Below are 8,359 nucleotides of genomic sequence, written 5' to 3' on the forward strand. Positions count from 1 at the left end.
GGAAAATTGCGCCATCAAGAATGCTATGTGTTTCCAGTAACGCACCAATGTATTACAATATGTCATTCGACGCGCATTCGCACGGCGAACACGATGGTATAACTTTCTGGTTTTCAGTCTGAACATGCATCCAATTGGTACGCGTGCTGGATTACATATTGGCCATCATATGGGTCAAAAAAACGTCTCTTTCTGAAATGGGCTGTTTTTCCCATCAAAGTGGCGGCGGCCAGATTTGTGATCACTTGCATGTTGACAACAATGCCACTGAATGCTTGTTCCACCACTGTGTATCGTCTGCACCGTCAATCTGCTTATAAACGGAGCGGCTCTCGGAAACAAAACCATAGAAATCTGCGGCCATCAAGAATGCTATATGTTTCCAGCAATGCCTCAATGTTTTACTATATGTCATTCGACGTGCAATCGCACGGCGAACACGATGGTATAATTTAAAATATTAACGCACATATAGTTTGCAAGTTACTTCCAACAAACACTCAAAGGGCGCTCGATGTTGATTTTGCAATTGCTTCACAATCTCTTTACAGGCACAGAAATACTTTCCGCTGCGCTTACACACTAAATGGACCATTCCCTTTCATTCAGAAACGAAAAAATCGCGTTTGGAAACTTTTAATTTTTTCGACAAAATGGCCCCCACCAAAAAAAAATTTCGGCCAGCACCCGAAGATCAAAAATGTTGTCAACAAGTGATAGCATCGGTCTACATCGTATGCAAGGTAAAGCACCCTTCGATTTTCATTGGTTCGTTAGTTATGAGTTTGAAACATTTTACTACCCGAAGAACGGCTGTTTTCAATCTGAACATGCATCCAATTTGTAGGCGTGCTGAATTTCATATTGGCCCTCATTTGGGTCGAAAAAACGTCCGTTTCTGAATTGGGCCGTTTTTGCATCAAAGTGGCCGCGGCCAGATTTGTGAACACTTGCATGTTGACAACAATGCCACTGAATGCTTCTTCCACCACTGTGTATCGTCTGCACCGGCAATCTGCTTTCGGATGGAGCTGCTCTCAGAAACAAAACCATGGAAATTTGCTCCCATCAAGAATGCTATATGTTTCCAGCAACGCACTAATGTTTTACTATATGTCATTCGACGCGCAATCGCACGGCGAACACGATGGTGTAACTTAAAACATTAACGCACGTATAGTTTCAAGTTCTTTCCAAAAAACACTCTCAAACGGCGCTCGATTTTGATTTTGCAATTGCTGCACAAACTCTTTGCATGCACAGAAACATTTGCCGCTGCGCTTACACATTAAATGGACCGGGCCCTTTCATCCAGAAATGAAAAAATCGCGTTTGGAAAATCTTCAACTTTTCGACAAAATGGCCCCCCCCAAATAAATTTTTCGGGTAACACTCGAAGATCAAAAATGTTGTCAACAAGTGGTTTCATCGGTCTACATTGTTTGCAGGTTAAAGCACGCTTCGATTTTCATCGCTTCGTTAGATATGAGTTTGGAACATTTTACTACCCGAAAAACGGCTGTTTTCAATCTGAACATCCATCCAATTTGTACGCGTGCTGGATTTCATATTGGCACATATATGTGTCGAAAAACGTCCATTTCTGAAATGGGCCGTTTTTCGCATCAAAGTTGCCGCGGCCACAATTGTGATCACTTGCATGTTGACAACAATGCCACTGAATGCTTGTTCCACCACTGTGTATCGTCTGCACCGGATATCTGCGTTCAACGGATCGGCTCTCAGGAACAAAACCATGGAAATATGCGGCCATCAAGAATGTTATATGTTTCCAGAAACTCACTAATGTTTTACTGTATGTCATTCCACGCGCAATCGCACGGCGAACACGATGGTGTAACTTGAAACAGTAACGCGCGTATAGTTTGCATGTTATATCCAAAAAACTCTCTCAAACGGCGTTCGATGTTCATTTTGCAATTGCTGCACAAACTCATTGCATGCACAGAAACACTTGCCGCTGCGCTTACGCACTAAATGGACCATGCCCTTTCATTTAGAGCTGAAAAACTCGCGTTTGGAAAATTTTCAATTTTTTCGACAGAATGGCCCCCAAAAAATTTTCGTCCAACACCCGGCGATCAAAAATGTTGTCAACAAGTGGTAGCATCGGTCTACATCGCTTGAAAGTTAAAGCACACTTCGATTTTCATTGGTTTGTTAGATATGAGATTGGAACATCTTTCTCCCCGAGAACCTGCTGTTTTCAATCTGAGCATGCATGCAATTTGTACGCGTGCTGAATTTCATATTTTCGCACATATGGGTCGAAAAAGCGTCCGTTTCTGATATGGGCCGTCTTTCCCATCAAAGTGGCCGCGGCGAGATTCGTGATCACTTGCATCTTGACAACAATGCCACTAAATGCTTGTTCCACCACTGTGTATCGTCTCCACCGGCAATCTGCTTTTAAACGGAGCGGCTCTCTTAGACAAAACCATGGAAATATGCGGCAACCAAGAATGCTCTTTCCTTAGAGCAACGCACTAATGTTTTCCTATATGTCATTCGACACGCAATCGCAATGCAAGCACGATGGTATAGCTCAACACAATAACGCACGTATAGTTTGCAAGTTATTTCCAAAAAACTCTCAAATGGCGCTCGATGTTGATTTTGCAATTGCTGCACAAACTGTTTGCATGCACAGAAACACTTGCCGCTGCGCTTACACATTAAATGGACCATGCCCTTTCATTCAGAAATGAAAAAATCGCGTTTGGAAAATCTTCAATTTTTCAACAAAATGGCTCCCCCAAACTTTTTGGGTAGCTCCGGAAGATCAAAAATGTTGTCAACAAGTGGTAGCATCGGTCTTTATCGTATGCAAATTAATGCCCCCTTCGATTTTCTTTGATTCGTTAGATATGTGTTTGGAACGTTTTGCTACCCGAACAACGGCTGTTTTAAATCTAAACATGCATGCAATTTGTACGCGTGCTGGATATCAAATTGGCCCACATATGGGTCGAAAAAACGTCCGTTTCTCAAATGGGCCGTTTTTCGCATCAAAGCGGCCGCGGCGACATTTGTGATCATTTGCATCTTGACAACAATGCCACTGAATGCTTGTTCCACCACTGTGTATCGTCTGCACCGGATATCTGCTTTCTAACGGAGCGGCTCTCAGAAACAAAACCATGGAAATTTGCAGCCATCTAGAATGTTATATGTTTCCAGGAACTCACTAATGTATTACTATATGTCATTCCACGCGCAATCGCACGGCGAACACGATGGTGTAACTTGAAACATTAACGCACGTATAGTTTGCATGTTATATCCAAAAAACTCTCTCAAACGGCGTTCGATGTTCATTTTGCAATTGCTGCACAAATTTTTGCATGCACAGAAACACTTGCCGCTGCGCTTACGCACTAAATGGACCATGCCCTTTCATTTAGAACTGTAAAACTCACGTTTGGAAAATTTTCAATTTTTTCGACAGAATGGCCCCCCAAAAAATTTTCGTCCAACACCCGGTGATCAAAAATGTTGTCAACAAGTGGTAGCATCGGTCTACATCGCTTGAAAGTTAAAGCACAATTCGATTTTCATTGGTTTGTTAGATATGAGATTGGAACATCTTACTCCCCGAAAACCTGCTGTTTTCAATCTGAGCATGCATCCAATTTGTACGCGGCTGGATTTCATATTGGCCTTGATGTGGGTCGAAAAAACGTCCGTTTCTGAAATGGGCCGTTGTTCGCATCAAAGTTGCCGCGGCCAGATTTGTGATCAATTGCATGTTGACAACAATGCCACTGAATGCTTGTTCCACCACTGTGTGTCGTCTGCACCAGCAATCTGCTTTCAAAAGGAGCGGCTCTCAGAAACAACGCCAGGAAAAATCGTGGCCATCAAGAATGACATATGTTTCCAGCAACGCACTAGTGTTTTACTATATGCCATTCGACGCGCAAAACACATACATGCACACACACACACACACACACACACACCACACACACACACACACACACACACCACACACACACACACACACCACCCACACACAACCACCACACACACACACACACACACACACACACCACACACACACACACACACACACACACCACACCACACACACACACACCACACACACACCACACACACACCACACACATATATATATATATATATATATAATATATATATATATATAATATATATGCTGGGTGTGGGTGCTGGGTGTCACGCACCCACGCCAGTAACTTCTATTTCGGTGTGGTGTGTGAAGGACAATGCCAGCTTGGTACACCTTGTGCATCATCCAGTGAACAAATGTGCTGAAATGGGCACATCACAATCACATTATTGGCATCAAAAAGTGACGCTCTCCATTCGTGCATTCACCACTTGAGCTGACCTCAGTGGGCGACCATGTCTGCCCCGGCAGCGATTGTTTTTGCCCCCCACCCGCCCAGCCGAGGCGGAGAGCCAGGCCCTCGCCATCGCTGCCGCCGCAGCAGCTCGACACCCGAAGCGTCGATGCGTTTGTCCGGTAGCCATAGGAAGCTCGCAGCCGCATGCCAGAAGCGCACGCCGGTCGCCATGCGCTAAACGCGGGCGCATTCGCGCTGCCACCGGCAGCGCGCTCGCTCGGCGACGATCATACCATGCTGAAAACACCAGTTCCCGTCCGATCACTGAAGTTGAGCAGCATCGGGCCCCGTCAGTACTTGAATGGGTGACCGCCTGGGAACACCGGGTGCCGTTGTCACCTTTTCGGCCCTGTGCTATCAGCGTCCACCAAGAAAAGACACACTTGCCGTGACGTAAGTCAGACGCGCCAGCTTTGCTCTGCTACGGCGTGACGTCACAGTGTGTCATCCAAACACACACACCACACACACACACACCCACACACACACACACACACACACACACACACATATATATATATATATATATATATATATATATATATATATATATATATATATATATATATAATATATATATATATATATATATATATATATATATGTGTGTTGTGTGTGTGTGTGTGTGTGTGTGTGTGTGTGTGTGTGTGTGTGTGTGTGTGTGTGTGTGTGTGTGTTGTGTGTTTGTGTATGTATGCCACCGGCGGTCTCCCCGTTTGCCGCGCTCAGTAGACGTGTTGGAATTATCTATTTCGCTGCGCATCGTATGTTGGGTGTTACGCATCCACGCCAGCAACTACTATTTCGGTGTGGTGCGTGAAGGACAATGCCAGCTTGGTTCACATTGTGCATCATCCAGTGAACAAACGTGCTGATATGCGCACATCGCAATCACATTATGGGCATCAGCGAGTGACGCTCTCCATCCGTGCACTGGCGACTTGTGCTGCCATCAGCTGGCGGCCATGACTGCTCGTGCAGCGATTGTTTTCGCCCGCCACCCGCCCACCCTAGACGGGGAGCCAAGCCCTGGCCATCGGTGCTGCCGCCGGAGCTCGACACCCGAAGTGTGAATACGCTAGTCCGTCTCTCATGAATATGGCGGCTGTATGGATCCTACATTGAAGGATTTTGCAACGGTATAGATACAAAGGTTGCAGGAGATTATCTTGCTGAGGGAAACATGACGTCTATGTTATATTTTACTATTGGTAGGTTTTAGATTATCGTTGAGTTCTTAACGCAATGCTTGACGGTCTTTGGTTTGTTTAAAACTTTTGAACTTTTTTGTCCCTCCCCTCTGTCATTCGATGTCACACTTTGATGTCGCTACTCTTCCGCTGGATGTCTTTTCTCTTTTGCGGATACTGGTGTTTGACGTCGACATCTCGTGCAGTGCATACTCCGTTTAATCTTTCGTAATGGTTGTGTTCGCGAAACCGTATGGAACATTGATGAATTGGAACAAGATGTTTGAACGTTGCATTTCATGAGCTATTAATTACTTAAATCATCCACATTTAGCACCAACAGCTTAATAACAGAATGGCAAACCAGTGCTTTCTCATCTTCGTTGATCACAATCGACCATTTTTCAGGACGGGGTCGATTCGACTGTTTTTGTGTTATTATGAAGCATTTCGCATGACTTCAATGCCTATTATACGTTATATTTGTGACGTTTGTGCCGTTTTCTTTTTTATATACGAACAAATGAGTCTTTACAGCATTCCATGTTGATGACGAATCTGATGGTGGAAATGAATGAGGAAGTGTCAAATCTAAGTTTGATCATGACAGTTTGTCCCGAACTGTCGCAAGCGACTGCATCTTCGCAACGAGACCATTTTCTTTACAACATACAGGTGGCCGTGCGTTGGGTCGGACTACTCGCCTCTCTGCACCGCTCCGCTTCCCTGCCTTGCACAGGGCCCTGGTAGTGTCTCGATGTGGACCCTCATCATAGCACTCTCATGTCTTCTTTCAGCATCAGCGCGACCCAGCCAACGTAATAAATTCTTTGGCGTTCGAAGTCCCATCCTTCTTATCCCTGCCATCCCTATCCAGCTGCTCAGTAAACAATTCTCGGGTATGTTCGGGCCCTTGCCAACGCTACACCCGCTTTTAGGTGCTCCCTTGAGGACAATTTCCGTGCATGCCAGGGTCTTGTCATAATCTCCGGACAGCCCAGCCGGTCCTAAAATATGGCCCCTAATCCTCTGTCCCGAGCCCTCTCGGTACCTACGGGAGGAGGGGGGGGGGGGGGGGGAGGGCGCCAACGCCTCCATGACTGGGTCTGGTTTCAGCAATACTTATCCGATTTGCTGTCAGTTCTAGTCACTCCAGGTGCAAAGTGTTAGCTTTTGGAGCTGGTCGTCTTCAGTCGCTCGGTCAGTTCAAATGAGGCCCCGTGTGGAGGGCGTGAAACTTGAAGGGTCATGCGGCCCTACGCTCCGATTAGGACGGGCGGTGCGACACGGTGGTGGAGGCGAATGAATGAACACATATCTATTGATTATGAGGAAAGGCAGGTGAATGGGGTGATGACACCACCGGTAGCCTACTTTCTAAATCGCGCTATTAGCCCAACATGCGTTACGGATAGCATGGTCGGTCTCCTGATATCGGGGACTGAGATTTGATAAACAGCATAACATACACATCACAAGACAAAAGACATTCAGCTTGTGCGAAACGTTTCCTCCTTTGCTGTTCCAATTGGGCTGGCTAGAAATTCATCTACCCCGTTTTCTGCAAAATGAATGTCACAACCGATCCACCTGGATTAAGTACTCTCCAACTAGTGGTTACAGTACAGACCTGCTTGTTTTAGACATTATATTTGCATGCCTGTGTTCGGCAACCGGAATGTTGGCTACAGATTGCTCTCCACATTGTCCCACGTGGCGGAAGAAAGTGTAATTGAATGACGTTTTAGGGCATCCTCTGTTTCCTGCGACTGTAAATGCAGTTTAAGTTATTTCTGAAATATGTGTCATTGGTGCAAACTCTTTGGACTGGGGGCGGGGAGACGGATGTAGATTTGGACGGTGAGATTTCTCACCAAATTAGAATTCATTTCGTGAATGTAGGTCATTCTCAGCTAATATAATCTTGTGTGGAGTGAATATTTTGATTACTTGTGGACTGTGGCTCGTGGTCAACAGTCAATGCGAGGTTTACTTGTGGGCTGTGGCTCCTGGTTAAGAGTCAATATGAGGTTTGCGCTCATTTGGAGAACTGCCTACTTAGGTTATGCTGCATATGTCATAAAAATACCCAACACGGAAGGACCAAATCACTAAACCAGTTACCGCATTAATAGCGTACATACTTGTATTATTTATATAAATACTAACAGCATTCCACAGGATGGGAAAAGTCGACAAGGGAGCCGGTAGCTGAGTGCTATATCCGGAAATAAAACACCGTCGGCTGACCGCAACCGGCTTCCGGAGAGAATCAAAACATCGTCAGATGACCGCACCTGGCTTCCGGAGAGAATCAAAACACCGTCAGATGACTGCACCCGGCTTCCGGAGAGAATCAAAACACCGTCAGATGACCGCACCCGGCTTCCGGAGAGAATCAAAACACCGTCAGATGACCGCACCTGGCTTCCGGAGAGAATCAAAACACCGTCAGATGACCGCACCTGGCTTCCGGAGAGAATCGATCTCGTTGAAACAAAGCAGTCTCATAACTGGAAGCTCTGAGCCCGCTAAATGTTAACACACCAAGAGCGAATACTGAACCAAACACATACAGAACAGTTATCGTATACTGGGCAATAACTACCTAAGCACATCACTCTTAATATCATGTTAATTTTGTGCTAATTAGTAGCCTGCATGCACCTAACATTCTTGCTATCGTAGCTCCGGCATATGTTAAGCCAGTCTACAAGCCTTTGGCGAGTCTTTCAAATGAAAATGTCTGGATTGAGGTAA

At 45.5% G+C, this 8,359-nt stretch overlaps 1 pseudogene; it reads left to right on the plus strand.

Moving 5' to 3' along the window:
* Positions 1 to 4,628: 4,628 nt before the first annotated feature.
* On the plus strand, positions 4,629 to 4,747 carry LOC119096621 (uncharacterized; annotated as a pseudogene).
* The last annotated feature ends 3,612 nt before the right edge of the window (positions 4,748 to 8,359 follow it).

Source organism: Pollicipes pollicipes, unplaced genomic scaffold (genome assembly GCF_011947565.3).
Source record: "Pollicipes pollicipes isolate AB1234 unplaced genomic scaffold, Ppol_2.1 Scaffold_2130;HRSCAF=2488_pilon_pilon_pilon, whole genome shotgun sequence".
Classification (NCBI taxonomy): Eukaryota; Metazoa; Arthropoda; class Thecostraca; order Pollicipedomorpha; family Pollicipedidae; genus Pollicipes; species Pollicipes pollicipes.